Source organism: Xiphophorus couchianus, chromosome 3 (assembly GCF_001444195.1).
Source record: "Xiphophorus couchianus chromosome 3, X_couchianus-1.0, whole genome shotgun sequence".
In the NCBI taxonomy this organism is placed as follows: domain Eukaryota; kingdom Metazoa; phylum Chordata; class Actinopteri; order Cyprinodontiformes; family Poeciliidae; genus Xiphophorus; species Xiphophorus couchianus.
The window spans coordinates 13,608,113-13,624,125 of record NC_040230.1 but is presented as its reverse complement, the minus strand read 5'-3'; the positions used below and the strand labels follow the sequence as shown (position 1 = coordinate 13,624,125).

The 16,013-nt window shown below is 38.7% G+C and overlaps 1 protein-coding gene across 2 annotated transcripts in view; it reads left to right on the top strand.

The window, feature by feature from the left end:
- The first annotated feature begins 12,706 nt into the window (after positions 1–12,706).
- Positions 12,707–16,013, top strand: part of grin2db (glutamate receptor, ionotropic, N-methyl D-aspartate 2D, b) — an 86,617-nt gene continuing 83,310 nt past the window's right edge. For both annotated transcript variants that reach the window (XM_028012728.1, XM_028012727.1), the window contains exon 1: positions 12,707–12,930. The gene's annotated coding sequence lies outside the window, so the exon portion shown is untranslated. The remainder of the gene's footprint in view (positions 12,931–16,013) is intronic.

Sequence of the window (16,013 nt, the reverse complement as noted above, 5' to 3'; positions counted from 1 at the left end):
TTTTTTAATTTCCTTTATTTAACCAGGTAAACCCTGTTGAGATTTAGATCTCATTTTCAAGAGGGAAGAAGTCTGCAATACACAACAACCTGGTTACAAAATAAAAACAAAAAATGGAATTACTGTCGATAAGGTTCAGTGCAAAGCCCTGCGCTACTTCCTAGCATACAAACACTCCCAAACTGACCTTATAAGGAGAATGAGGAATGAGGTTGGGAACCGTGAGAAATTAGATATACTGGAGATATGGTTAGACTGTGGAACAGGTTTATCAGTGCGGCATAGACAAATAGATAGATAATTGGATAGATTAACAAAACACATTTTCTGCTGAGGCTTGTCCAACCGAAATACTTGGGCTAGACAGATTGAGAGGATATTTGAAGAGGCTGATTTTAAGTTCATTTACAGAAATAAGTTGAGATCTAACATTGAACAAATTAAATAGCTCCATTTTGAAGCTTATAATTATAAATGGGCTAGTGGCATTTTACAGGAGCCAGAATTACAAACCTATTGTTTGTGATCCAGATCTTTATGTGACATGGAGCTTAACTAAAAACTAGAGGTCAGTGTTTGCACATCTTAGATCTGGTACTTTGCCTCTAGCTTTAGAAACTGGACGATTTCTCTCTGTCCAAGAGGAAAATCAAAAATTTAAATGAAAATTGAAAATTAAATGTGATTTTTGTTTTATTGTCATTTGTATGCAATTCTCAGAAATTCATTGTTTGGTAAAACCCTTGATGTTACCCCACATTTCTTTTTTATGGATGATGAATATAAATTACAGTATTTATTTAAGTATCATGTGTTTCTGTTAGCTCAGTATGTTTCAAAAGCTTGGTATCTTCAAAAGAGGACACTTTATGTTTTAAGTTCCTGTCATATTTGAATATGTTTGTACGTCTCCAAAAGCCAATCAGGGCAGGGCATCTTTATAGTGTATGGCACAAAAGAAACAAACTACTACTCTGCAATTTGTGGGCTAAGGTCAGCTACAGGTGACTGTGCCTGGTAGCCGATCATGGCCATAATCATCAGTTTGTGCTGTTGTAATTTCTACAAAAAAATATTTTGATAGGTGGCGATCTATTTTATTATCAAAATTTTTAATGGGCACCAAATTTGTTTTATTTTGTAAATGTGTAGTAACTGGTTGACCTTTGCCCTCTGGAAGCATTTATTAATGTCTTTAAAATGATAGTGGCACAAACAATATTTTTTGCTGCACAAACGTTTAAAGAAGTCAGTGGGGGGCAACTTCACTCAGGGCAATAAAGCTAATGCTGCATCTGCTCTTCTATGCCTATGGATTTACTGATAACCTCTTTCCTACGAGGGATGGACAAGTGGTTGCAGTGACTAAGGGGAGGGCAGATAGTGGATACACTGAAGGTTTTTTATCTCACAGCGGGTTAAGAAGTAAAGCTCTGGAGTGAGATTTAAAATGATGAACTCAGCATTCTGGGAGGATAAGGTGTGACTGCTTTTTGAGCTCAGTGTTGTACAGTCATCAAGAGTAATAAGTATCAGAATCTCTCTGAATACGTCCAGATCTCCTGGCTTTCTGTCTTCTCCTCACTATCCACGACAAACCCGCTAGAAGCCTCTGATCTCTGTTTTGGTCCAATCATCAAAAACCTGAAGTATTTGGGTCAGACTTTAGCCTTGCAAAAAAAAAAAAGATAAGAGGAGAAAAATAACTGTGACAGAAAGTACACATGCCGTCCCTGTCCCCTGTTTTGAAAATGCATTAGAACACAAACTGTAGCCATATGCCAGTGCAGCAGACAGAATGCAGGCTAGTTATTGGGCCAACATCTTTTTATGAGTTTTATTTCATCTGATTGGTTTATAAAACTTGCTACATTCTGCCAAGATGTAAGTCTAGTTTTAATCTCCTTGGAGCTGAGTGTCGTACTGCCGCTAAGACATCGATTGTACCAACTTCTTAATTGATACCACTGGTGGACCTCCTGCCAGGGGGGAATGTGGCTTCTTGTGGTGTGTGTGTGTGTGTGTGTGTGTGTGTGTGTGTGTGTGCTTTCTGGCGTGTTAAAGACTTGCAGTGAATTCCCTGGTGACCTGGATGAAAACAGAGCATTCGCTTATCTTCATCGAATCCCAATCTTGAAAATACATGTGCACAGCAGTCAGGGGGCTTATCCAACATCGTTAGGGGGCTCCAGACAGTGTTCCCGGACATGCCGATCAACACGGCACCCTGACATGATAACTTGGCATGAGAGACGCTGCAACTGCCATCATTAATTCCTCCAAACTCATGCACATGCATACTGCACCCATATGGACATATGTCAGGCTTCTTCCTCCTGTAATCAAGTCCTGAGGCTCCAATTATAAAAAAGAATTATTCATTTGGAGATTTTCACCATATTCATTATCTCACTGAATTCCATACACCAGCTCCGTTGCTAAAACTACGTTCTATGATGAATAATGGTTGTTGTTTGAAATGTTTCACTGTTCCTAAATGTCATCATTAATCTGGACAAGTAGAAATGTTGCCAGCTCATTTCTAAAGTGGAGAGTGTAATTGTGGTTTTGTCTCATAAGAGCTTGTGTACGAGAAAAAGATCCAAATCTCTGTTATAGCTTGCCTTATTCCTTTGTGCATCAGAGGGGTGTATAAAATGCAAAGGTGGGGAGGAACAGGTTTTTATGAGCACTGGAGGCAACCGAAAAGCGAGCATGTATATAAAGGCTCTCAGAGCTGGTATGATCAGAGGGTGTGAGCCCAACACATTCATCAGGACTCTCTCCATGGGGATGGGGCCCAAGCACCACGGAGACTAATAAAAATTCTGTGGGCCGAACAGAAATGAAATAATTTATTCCTGGAATGGAGTGGAGGGGCGCTGGAAACAGTGCAGGGAAGGGCAAGGGAATGGATCAAGGTTGCGTTCAGTGTGGCCCTGCACTTTTTCATATTCCACGCCACACCCTGGGAGGAAATTCAATTGCCCCTCTCCCTTCCTTTTTTTTTCTCGTGCAAGGAAGTGAGAAAAAAAAGGGGGAAAAAAGATATAATCAGTCCTTAAATTCAAAGTGAATGCAAGGGGGAGGAATTTACAGTTCAAAGAAGATAAATATATCTTTTTAAAGATCAGTTGGTTCTCTGAGGCACTTCCTTTAGGACTTGAGGAACCAACAAGTAACAATAATAAACCTCTAAGACATTTTAATTCTGTAAAAATTAAAGATGCACAATGAAACAACATAGTGTTTCCTTTTTCAGTTTGATATTGATGAAGGATATTGATTCTTCAGATGCTGGAACATCAAACAGCACCTGTAAGGAAGCAGCACCTGTCTCATCTCTTGACAGCGAAGCAGCAGGGAGACTGGCCTGAGGTAGACAGTGCAACACTTTGGTCGGCATAAATGTCCATCTCCCAGCCTGAATTCAGTCTTCATGGTGACCAATGGTGCTGGTTGTTGTCCCACTTCACCTAATTATTTCTAATTTTATTTAAGACTTTTATCTAGTTCAGTGTCTCTCATATTAACCAGATCTTGTTTATTTTGAACTAAAATCAATGAATTATGCTTCAACTTGCATGTTGATAATGTTATCACCAAGCTTTTTAAAATCTGGCCTTTGCTTATTTGCATCTGTTTAATTCTCTCTTGTTCTACTTGCAAATACTAACTTTTAACAAATTACTTTCATACAGCCAAATTGGAAAAAACATATTCTCATTCACATTTTTGAATTTTACTGGAAACGATGGTGAACTCAGTGTATTTATTAAGACTGTTTTTAATTGCAGCCACCTGCGGGGTTCCTCTGATAAAATCCTGGTTCATTTTTAACATAATGACATGGACATAAACTTCACTAAAGTAACTGAACTGCAGACATGCATAAAGCGTTATTGCTGGAAAGAAACAGAGGAGGAAGTTGATATTTTTCAAAATAAAATAATCTACAAATTGAAGTTGAAATGATAACCTTGACAGATAATGTGGCTCACGAGCCGCACATTAGCCACTCCTGCCCTAGCTAATGTCCCCCCCAGATTACCAAGGTTTCCACTGTAGTCGCCAAGCTCTTAGCTGTCAGGATAGATATTAGAAATCTTTTCTGCAAAAAAAATTAGTTTTTTCTTGACTTTCATTCACTTTTTAAGAAAACAATTTCAGGAAGAGCTGCGCTCAGCTAAAGTTGACACAAAAAGATCCAGTACTATTAAGTCTGCAAGGTTAACACAAATGCATTCAAATGAACATGCATAGCCCTGACATTTACTTTGTTCATTGTTTCCTTCCTTAAGGTCAGCTCTAAGATGTGTCTAGCCTCCCTCTTCCAGCTCACCACATTTCATACCTTCCCACTTGGCCGGCCAGGCCGCTACCTCAGATGTTGACCTTGTAGGGCTAAAAGGATTCCTCAAATGACTCCTTTATTCTACTTAAGCTCACGGCCTTTTTCTATGTTGCATTGGAGGTGGGGGGCAGTTATTGCAGCTGCAAACTTGCTCCACTAAAGGAAGTACTCAAGACCACTTAGGGGAGTTGACCACCAAATCATATGGGAGCATATTGTCAGAAAAGACAGGATGTCATTTAACAGAATGTCCATTTGGCAGAAGATGAGGTCTGTTACAATATTTTTTTGTATAATACTTTTACAATATTATAGAAAAGCAGCATATTTGCATAGGTAATATTACCTACGCCAGACTCCCCCTAGTGGCCTGGAGCACTGGAGTTTCTGCTATTTGCAACGTTTTCCCATTTGCTTCTATTTCCTGTGATTGCAGCATTTTTCTGTTGCATTTGTTTTTTGTGTGTTTTGGAGTCCGCAAACTCCTAAACAATTGTTTGTTGTGCTTTGCACCTGCTTGCTGCATGCTTGTACCTGTCGGCCACTGTAGCTGGAGGAAGATTGGCGATAATGAGAGAAAAATTAGTGACGTTTCTCTATCAAACGAAAGAGAAGTGAACCCATCTTACCGGTCAAATCTTTGGTGCAAAAAGAAAATTCAAACTGGAATACAGATATGTTTGAGTTAGGAAAATGTCTAATGAGAGCCTGTATTAATGCACCCAAAATAATAATCTGATGGCTCGTCAGTGCACAGACTTTTAATAATCTCAGAGAGATGACTGACAAATTCTTAGAAAGAAATCACAAATGGGAAAACTGCATTTAGTGATGAATATTTATGGGGGACTCCACTGCCTCAGATTGATTTGGTGTCAAAGAAACCTTCCTTAGATCAAGATAAAACATTTGGATTACCTGTTACACTCAAGTACGACAGAGACCTAAGAGTTTGTATTTTAGTTACAAACTCTGGAACCTTATGAGGACAAACCAAAGCCTTTGTGTGTGCAGGCACAAAGGCTTTGATTGCATTGGTTACCTTAGAATTAGTGAATATTTCTTATTTAAACAGTGTTGTATAATACCGAGTTCTCTTTACCTCAGTGGCAAAAGCAGCCATTGTTTTTTTCTTCTAATAATTTGGAGAGAGTTTGACTTTAACAACTGGCTCTGCTCCATTGATTTGATTGGTTGAAGCCAGGCTGTGACAGATGACCAACAGATGGCTCATCCAATCATTTGCCAAGCATTTTCAGAAAAAGTCTGCCCTTTTAAAACACTTTCTATTCCATCTTTTCCAGATGGCTCTTTCTAACAAACCACTTGGCACATAAGGTAACTTGGGACCTTCACACTTCTTCACCAAAAAACCCCCTTTGTGTTTTTATTGTGAACAACACATGATCCAGCTAGGGGCAGAAAGCCATCAAGCTTTTACTACGCTGCAGAAGAAAAAGCAGGTTCTCGGATAACTGTTGAACATGTAACTGAGTAGAAACTCCCTGAAGGGTCTATTTGTTTATCAAAATGCATGCCAGATGGAGGAAGGTGCCAGTCACACTGACTGAAAACAACAGAATGTAAATTGTAAAAAAAAAAAAGAAAATGAAAAAAGTCTTACTTAACATTGTTTTCACCAGATTTCAATGCTGCAGTGATAAAAGCCAATTTCAGATTTACTGTGAATCTGACACTACCCCTCTGAGATTCTCACAGACCTTCAGTCTCAAAGTCTGCATGTTTTTGCTTGCATTCAAAAAACATAATAAAAATACTAACACTTTAACTATTTTATTCAATTGTTAAGTTTATAGACTGCTTTGAGGTCGCAAACTGTCAAAATTACACTTTTACATAGTAAGTAATGATCACCTGAGACACTAAGAGCGTGACAAACAATTTCTCCTAAACCTGTTTCTCCAGTCTGTCCCTTTCTTTATGCATAACACTTTCTGTTTCTTGAAAACTAAAACCATTCCCTGGAAACATACCCACCAGTCTGCTAATCAAAACAGTTCGGGATGCCCATAAATCATGTACAAACTGCCAATAAATATGAAAGCAGTCCCTGCTTGAGCATGTATGTGTAACGAATAAGCACTCTGATGCAGATAGAATGCTTATTTATAGCCAAGCTTTTATTTTAATTTTTATCCTATCAGTTTCATTTCTCTAATAACTTAAAGCTTTTAAACATGTTACTTACAAGATTTAGAGTTAATAGTGTAACATTAGCGTAAATACAAAGCAAGAGTATTTATATGTATGTGAAATGCATATAAATACCGTGGTCTAGAGTTACCTTTGCTCATCATGCTATTCAGGAAGGTTTTGGCTCGCAGACATAAACAAGTTGGTTCAAAGTCTCCATATCAGTATGTAAAACAAAAACTAAAGATCTTGTCAGGATGGTAGATGAGGCTTGTAAGAAAGTCACAGTTACTGACATGGGCTGAGAGGCCTCTCCAAAACAATACTCCATATGCAAGAGTAAAAGCCAGATTAAAGTCGGCAAATGCATGCAAGCGTAAAAAAGTAAAGATTTTGGAGATATGTTGAGTAGCATCCTGTCGAAATTAATGTTTGGCCATAATGACCACATTTGGATTAAAAAGAAGGAAGATTGGACACCTTAGAACACCCTATCTAATGTGGAGTACAGTGGTTGCAGCATTATGTAGTTATTATTTCAAAAGTCCTGGTCTTTTGTATGTTCTCTATGGAACACAAAGATTTCTCGTCTTGCAAACCTGACATAAAAGATGAACTTCTGTTGTCTTTTTAAGATTGTACAGGCATCCACTTTTATATCTAGAACATCCTAATTGTAAGACTTATTACTAGGAATAATAGTTGGGGTGTCTTAATTTATTCCTCTTCAGAAATAGTCTTTTTAAAGAATATTTTAGATACAACTTTAGATGGGCCTCTCTTATATTCTTCATCTGTACTAATTGTATCTATTTTTGTAAATTGGCAACAAATATCCAATCTCCAATTATGTTTACAAAACACTCAGACTTTTATGCTTTCATTGAATGTCCTAATTTATTTGTTTGATCACACTACCTTGTAACTTTCATAATTACCTGAAGCAGAAACTTTGAGGGATTTTCACAAAAATTGGACAATATAATGTGGCTATGCAAAATAAAAGCAGGTCAAGCTGAATATTAGTTATAATTTGTATCTGTACATGTGCCTACATTTTTATAATAACGGTGCCTCTTCTGGTTAAAAATACAACTACACTCAAAGAAACAAAACAAAAATGAAAAAAACAAAGTGAAATTGCCAGTGGGCAAAACAACTGTATCAATCTTTGCACATCTTATTGGTGTATGTTTGTCTGGTTTCTGTATGAGATTGTAAGAATACACAAAGTTACTTGTTGGGTTTGTAGCTCAGAGTTAATAAATCCACAACTAAAGAAAAACAAAGAACCAAGTCACATCAGATTCCACGAACAAACATAAATAAAACTTTGAATAACACTTACTCACTCTTTCACACACAGTCAAGCACAGACGCACACCACTAAAGCAATGTGCCTGTACAATACATCCAACCTGTCCTAATCACAGGAAGAGAAAATGTTCCCACACTGTAAATATTATGTAACTGCTCTCAGACAATGTAAACCTTTGTATGCAACAAAAGCGTATCAATACGGACTTGAAGTAAATACAGTAACACATACCATCACATGCCTCATAAACCGTAATGTCGCCACTCCAGTATTTCCGTAGACTGCAGGCCAAGCAGAGACAGGAGGGAAGGGAGAAGAGCGCATGATGATGAATTGATTGATGAATGCAAATGAAGATGAATGCATTTGGCAAATACAGATAACAAGAGAAATATGAAGAGCACAACAGCTGGTTTCACCATTTCACCGTGGCAGAAAATATGAATAGGTGATGTGTATCTGGCTTATTAATGCCACTGCAGCAGCAGCAAACGCATCACTAAACCAGATACGGCTCCTTTATCACAAATCATTTGACACAGGAACAGTGTACCGCCAGTCTCTTTGTAACACCTGGAACTTAATCACTGGGACGGGGCAAGCGGATCGGCTCCAACGCCCTACACCCTAACTTTTATTGCCATATGGACTGAGTCCTAATACTGACCATAGATCAGTGCACAAGCAGAGTAACGAGCAGCCGTTTATTTTTGTCCCCGGGGCAGCGTCACTCCATCACAAAACATTCAGATTGGTAATAACCAGGTGGAAGTAGCTGTGTGTGGCGGCATGTGGGGGTGTGCGTGTGTGTGTGTGTGGCTGTTTGGGAGCAGCAATGCTAATAATTAATCAAGTCATTAAAAAACACTTCAACAGTTTCTCTTTTTAATCTTTGATAAATCTTTTATGTTCTGCTCTGTGTAACCACAGTAAAGATGTCTCTGCTACAGAAAAAGGATGAGACAAAATAAACATTTAACATAAGTCATTAATAATAAATTAGTGTGGAAAATTAGAATTACAAGTTATTTTCCACGCCTGTATTTTCCATTAAATATTTCAATTAATGCAAATATATATATTTATTAACCTCAGAGGTAATTTAGTAATATTTTAAGATACCATAGTAAAGATTTCAATTACAACAAAATGTATTTTTATGTGTCATAACAGGCCATTTTATCACTTGATCACAGATTTACTTTCTACCCTCTTATTTAAAAATGGCATCATAGGTTTAAAGAAATGTCAGTTGTCTTTGTTTTTGCTGTACCATGCTGAGATTATTAGTGGTCCCCTCTTTGTATGCCTGGTGGATGTGGCACTAAAAACTGGATGGTTCCAGTCAGTTTCACATCCCTTCTTTCCAATCCCCTCTTAGAATGAGGGAGGTACTAGAAAAAACTGACAAATAGATTTTTTTTTTTTTAGTGTTTTAATTGTAGATTTATTTGTGTATTCCTTTTGTTTAATCAATAGTATACACATATTTGTCGACTGATGATACATTTGTTAACTAATTTTGAAAATTACCTCTTGTTGTTCTTTCCATTTGAATTTCCATTAATGCTAATTATCTACCATGCATCCATTGTCTTGCACTTATGAGATCGGGCTGGAAGGGCAACAGGTCCAGGCGAGTCATAAATGAACCCTCCTGAATTTAGTGTAACAGTGTTATTTTTAACAATAATTTTTTTCTAAGGCCTTATGCAAACATCTCAGTGCGTACTATCAGTTTTGGGTAAAATCTCTTTTAAGACCATATCAGGTCTTTTATTTTTACCTGCCTAGAATTCTTTTTTGCTGGATTTCTTGTTTCCTGCAGACTGATTCTAGCTGTGTGAAAGCCTAGCAGTTTTGCTTGAGAATTTATCTATTTGCTTAGATATTAAATTTTTGGCTCTTGAGATAGTCCAGCGTAGGTAAATTTTGCTCTGAGGCTGCAGACAGGCGTTTTCTTCTGGTAGGCAGTGCTGCACAGTAAATCATCGAACCACAACTCCAGACTGCTAAATCTGCTAAATCTTGCTGACATTTTTTTTACAGTTAAATTGGAGTTTTGATTTACCTTTAAACAATCCTCCCAGGAAGTGTATCTTTTTCTTGGAAACTGTAAACACATCTACACAGACAAGCTTTGCGTTGTAATTTTCTCCTTGTTGGTCATTATTTAATTAGCAGAATGCTGAGCATCTCATTAGGGAAGCCTATAGCTACTGATTATTGGCACAGATTTAGTTTTTATTGCTTTAAAATTTGCTTCACTCTATCTTTCCAGATAATTGTACACATCTAGTAGATTTAAGTTAATGAAGGCCTGATCTTAGGGGATAGCCAAACCTTCTAAATATTGCTTACACCAATAAAATTGAATCTGTGGTGAAGTAAATTTACATAACTGAGTTTGTGAAATCAACAATAAAAATTCAAGTTAGTATCTTTACACAAAAATATGTAGCATTCGGGTCAAAAATACTTGGTCAAGGAACAAGACATTGTAATTTGTTTTCAGAAAATCTATTGTTTAAGTACTAAGAGCCTATCCTTTTAAGTTAATCCACACAACAAAAAACAATCTTGTCTTTGTTTCATTTAAAAACACTAAATACTACCCATAAGCCATCAGAGTTCACAAGCACCAACGGACCAGCGGCGATTTGAAGTAGAGATGATTATAAGCTAGCAGAAGTCATTAAGGTGCTCATTTAGTTTATGACAGCTAAACAAAATGTATCAAGTTATTTTAGCTTTGCAATACTTAAATCGCACAACATGACTTTGTATTTATATGTCGCAATAATTGATTTTTTTCCTTTTTGGACTTTATATGTAACAGTATTGGCCAGCAAGGTATCCCACAATGCATTGTGCCACCAGCAGTAGCAACTAATTAAAACACTTTTTTGTCACAAAAATTAGTTTTAAGATGTTTAAGGTGAAAATATAGACTCCAAAGCTACATCTGTGTTTCAATCAAGTATTTTCTTTTTAAGTAAGTAGTTTCTGGTTCAAAAAACTAAGCTTTGTTGTGGATAAGCAATTAGATATTACAGTGTACTGCAAATTTCATTTACTACATTAAAAAAGTTTAGCAATTTATGCAAACTTCAGCTTTACTTAATCTGCTTAAGTTCACTTAATTGGAGTTTCTTTTTCATATAACTACATATGTAAGTACTTTAAACAAAGAACAGTCTTGTTTGATGAGCATAAATAAATAAAGGCAACTATTTGCATAAGTAAATAGGGTAGAATATTTTAATCAGTGTACTTTCCTTTTTATCCAGCTACAAAAGTGGAGAATGCATAATAGAGAAACTAAATGTGCTTGAAGTTTTCTTTCAAATGTCTTCAGTTTACCTTTTCAGCTCAACTTTAAAAATTGCTTTAGATTGTCTTGCAATATTTATACACCAATGAGAATAAATACTAAAGTATCTTGTGTGCCTTAATTTTAGTCATTAATATTCAGCTGGTCACTAGGACTGACAGATTTCCCATGTGCTCTAAAAAACCCTCTTCCTCAAATTAACTATATTTTTTATGCAGCCCTGACGAAAACATGAACTGATATACGTGGATATGAAAAATCACTTTTTCCTCACTTACAATTTGAAATACGCCCTTGTATTGGAATAGTCTCTTTCCTTAAAATTTTACATACAAATATTTATCATGACAATGTAGAAAAAAGTTTGAGTTTTTCACAAATTTTTAAAAAATAGAAAACCAAGAAGTCGTATTTACATGAGTATTCACAGCCACTCTTGTAATTAGTGACCTGTTTTTGGATGTTTGGAGGCCTCCTTACCATCAGTGTAAAGTTTGGCCACAGATTCTGTCAGGTTCTAGTCAGGACTCTGGCTGCACTCCAAAAATGATTCTTTTAGTCAGAAAAAAACATGTTGGTAAAATAATATTTAAGTCAACCATACCTTGCAAATGCTTCATTCAAAATGTGTATTCTGAAAACCACTGATGCAGACGAATAACAGTTTCTACATCTCAGACCAAACACAACTTCTTCTACTTTCAGAGATTATTGGATGAAAAGAAGCAAAAAAATATGCCGCAAGCAATAAACCTCCTGTTGCATTTCTCTCACTAAACAGACAAGAAAAGTTAGGTTGAATTTATTTGAAACTCTGCAGCCGAAACATCAGAATTAAGAATCTGAACTGCAGCTCTGAAACACTGCATGTCTCCTGCGCTGACTGCTAGCTGCGCACGCTAGTACATGCTGCTCCACTCATCCATCCACATGCACAGGCGCATGCAAGCAAGACTATGAAGCTGCACCTCTCCATGCTAAGACGCACCAGGCATCTGCCTGGGTGACACTCACATGTGGATCCACAGACGCTGGTGTGGCGCCTCCGTTTTGCTTGGAGAAGCAGAAAGAGGCGATAGGAGGCAGCGGTAAAAAGAAGGGGGTAAAAAAAAAAACGCAGGACGGTGAGGGAGGGATGCGGGGAGGGAACTAGTGATGGATGGATGGATGGATGGAGGGAGAGAGGGAAGGAAGGGGGGGATGCGGAGCGACGATAGGGAAGAGGGCATGAGAGGGCTGAGTGGTTCTAGTAAATATTTATATTGCATTATGATACGAGGAGGAAGACTGAGAAAGGAGGGGAGATAGAGAGCGCGTCCTATCCCTTTATTAATTTTATTCCGGACCGCTAAGTTTAGCATTCAACACGTGTCGCCTGAGATGGAGAGGCAGGGAGGGAGGAGGGGGAAGGAGGAGAGACACAGGGGGAGAGAGGGAGGTTGACGGTTGCTAGGTGACGGAGCGCATATACTGAATTTTAACAAAAGAAGAGGGAAAGAGGGAGAGCTGGAGAGAGTGCGTGTGAGAGAGAGGAGAGAGGGAGCGACAGAGGTGAAGAGAGAGATCGGGAGAAATTGAATACATGTAGAACATATATATTTATACAGATATATATTTTCACAGTGTGCGTGTCAGTGTGCGTGTGCGCGCGTGTGGCGGAGGTGGCGGTGGTGGTGGGGGACACCCGCAAAACGGATACCTCAAAAAGCAAGGATGTGAAAAAGGATGGAGGGACGCAGGAAGAGAGGGGGGAAAGGCTGGTGAAATTCAGTAAGTACATTTTTGTTTGATCCGGTTCAGATTTGCAGTGCGCATTTTTGCTCCAAACACGCACACAGACCCTCTGCTGCTGCTGCTGATGCTGCTGCTTTGGATTAATTGCGGCTCGGGCAGTGAGAGGATGCTGCGCGTCATTGATACATGGAATAAATGAGCAGTCGGATGTCGGCATTCGCGTGTAGCGACGCTTCTGATGGAGAGATGGAGGTTGGAAGCAGCCGGCGCGCCGGGGCTTTGACCCCTCTGTCATTGCTGCGCCCGAAAAACTCACAGGCGCAGATGGGATAGACGCTCACGCACACAGTTTACCGGCAGTTCAATTAATCATGCACACCAAAGAACCTTGAGGCTGCACCGATCCTGTCTTTCTGGAAATGTTTGGTAAAAAAAAAGAAAAGAAAAAAACGACAGAGTTTGGGTTCAGTTTAAGAGAAAAACTGGCAACAGTTTTCATGCTTCACTTTGCTGCGGAGGTTTTAATTGATGCTCGTTTTCTCCACATGCGTGCTTAGTGTCGGTGCGTGAATGTGTACTTCGTTTTAAAAAGCCACTGCAAGATTGCCGATCAGTTTTCCCACCCTCTTGATCTATTTATATCCCGATACGCTGAATATTTGGGCGTATGGCGGCCCACGGTTATCCCCTCTGTTGCCACCGAAGAATCTTCAGACAGCTGGAACCGACGCTTTATTTATTTTACCAGGAGTCTGCGTGTTTCTGTGTGTGCGTATGTGAGAGAGAGACAGAGATTTTACTTAAGTTGTTTGTCGAGAATAAGTTTTCCTTGCCAAAAAAAGCGTGATTTTATTTTATTGTCTTGTATTAGAAAAGAATCAAGGGGTTTTTTGACTGTAAAGACCACCAAGGGAGAACATGATGATGTTGACCTGTAAAATGGAGAGGCACAGTGTTTCTACTCACGGATTTACTGCAGTGCTTGAGAGTGACAATGTCAAATTTATAGGCCTGCACCGGGAGGCCGTTGGATGCAATTGTAATTGAAACAAATGTGTTTTTATTTCCCTCATTTCTGTCCGAGTTGCATTCTCTGCTTCCCTCCCGGATGATCTATTTAGTTCATCATTTCCCCTCACAAACCCCCTTTTTGAGATTGTAAGCACATGCAGGCGTACTGCAGCAGTGTACTGCATGCACTGCTGCCCCTGAAGTGTTGCCTTCAGTGTCCCTTCTCCGTTGAACGGTCGCCCAGAGATCTGTACTGTACCAGCTGTTGTAAGAGGGGGGTGGCGGGAAGGGGAGGTGAGAGCAGACAATCAGTCAGAAGGTGTGAGGAGAACGAGGATGTGGAGGGCAGGCATGATGATGAAGGTAAAAGAAGCTGATTGGAATTAGATCTCAAAGGTTGGAGAAATGTGAGGAAGAGAGTCAACATTTGTGAGCTTGTTTGCTTCAACTCCACAGTCCTCATCAATTTCATCCCATTGATTCTTTGACTTCAGCTCAGAAAAGCCTCAAGCTTACAGCCCATTCCTCCCCCTGTCAACTCTCCTTCCCCTCATTTGCTTGTTTCTTTTCTTCTGCCAATACCCCTGCCTCTTCTCGCCCCAGTCTTTTCCATCTTTTTCTTCACCCCAGCAACCTGTGACTTCCTCTGCACTGGTTTACTCTCCCACCTCCCAGCCCTTTCATCTTGTGTTTGATGCAACATTAGTGGGTTGTTTCCTCAATCCTGCAGCCCACCAGAACCCCCACTTTTTTCCCTAGCTACACGTGCCACCCAGTGTTCTTTTAATACCACTAATTAAGGTAAAGCTCGTTAACATAGAACATCAATTAGCCTTTAACGAGATCAGAGGCGGCTGTTTTGGAGTGATTACAGTACTTTCTTCTCCCAGGGTGCATCTCTGGACTCTTCTGCAGACTGTTGGAACTATGGAGTTGGTAGTGAGGAGTTGTGTGACAAGAATGTTTTTCAGCAATTATTTCCCTGCAGTTTGCTTGGAAGACACAGCAACAGATGTCAAACTCTTTAGCCACAAATCTTCTATTTCCTCTGATACCATCTCTCACTTGAACTCATTAAATAAATCCGCATCATTTCGGAAAAGACTGCCCTCCTTTGAAAGCAGCTGGGGACACAGATTGGCAGGCTGTTATCCACGACCAAAGTCTTAATTGCCGATAGCACTTTTAAGGTTCTTATTGTCCAAACTCGCTCAATGCTTCTGACAGTCAATGCAACAGTATTTTGCACGTAAAATTAAAAGTTAAAGAGCTGACAGTTATAAGACCAAGGCAGCGAGCCTTCTGAGGAAGAACCGTGTGTGTGCAGTCGTGCAGTTAAAGCTGAGATAATTAGTTTGCCAGATATCCACAGTTCTGCAGCATCTTTCATGTCAGGTCTTTCCTGGTTCATTATTTCTACATTACCACAAACTGAATGTCTGGTTATTAAAAACAAATCAAATTCAGTCATCATTATTTATCTGCTGTGAAAAAAATGGTGGCAGAAATGATTAAAATGATTAAATTATTCAAATGAAAGAGGCAAACAATGACACAACAAAGTAATAATGAACTTACTAATGAAATTCACAGAAAACAATAAAATCTTGATGGCATAAAAGAAAATGTGTAAATACATTAAAAGGAAATCACATTTAGCAGTAGAACAAGAGCGTAAAGGTGAGTTATAAGCTTTGTTTGAAGATTATTAATGAAAAAGTAATCATTCAACAGTTGCAGGATGTCCTGTTTGACTCAGTGAAGCTGTGAAGAGTTTGGAGTTTAAATTATTTATAAAAAAAATTTACATGCCTGTTGCAGCATTATGCTACACAAGAATAATCTCCCAGTTTGCCTCTAGAACTAGGGAGTCTTGGTGGTATCCTTATATGTCCTTTGTAAATGCAGATACTTTTGGGCAGAGAGAATTGTCGGTTTGGGAGTCTGAGAGTTTATTTTGCACATATTCTGGAAACCAAGTGAGTTTCTCACCCTCTGTTTTGTTTTTGAGTCTCGTTACGAAAACCTTGAGTAAAAAATGTTCAAGTATTTCTCAAAAGAATGAAAACAAAACAAAAAAGAGACAATTTATGCCAATGCATGTCATA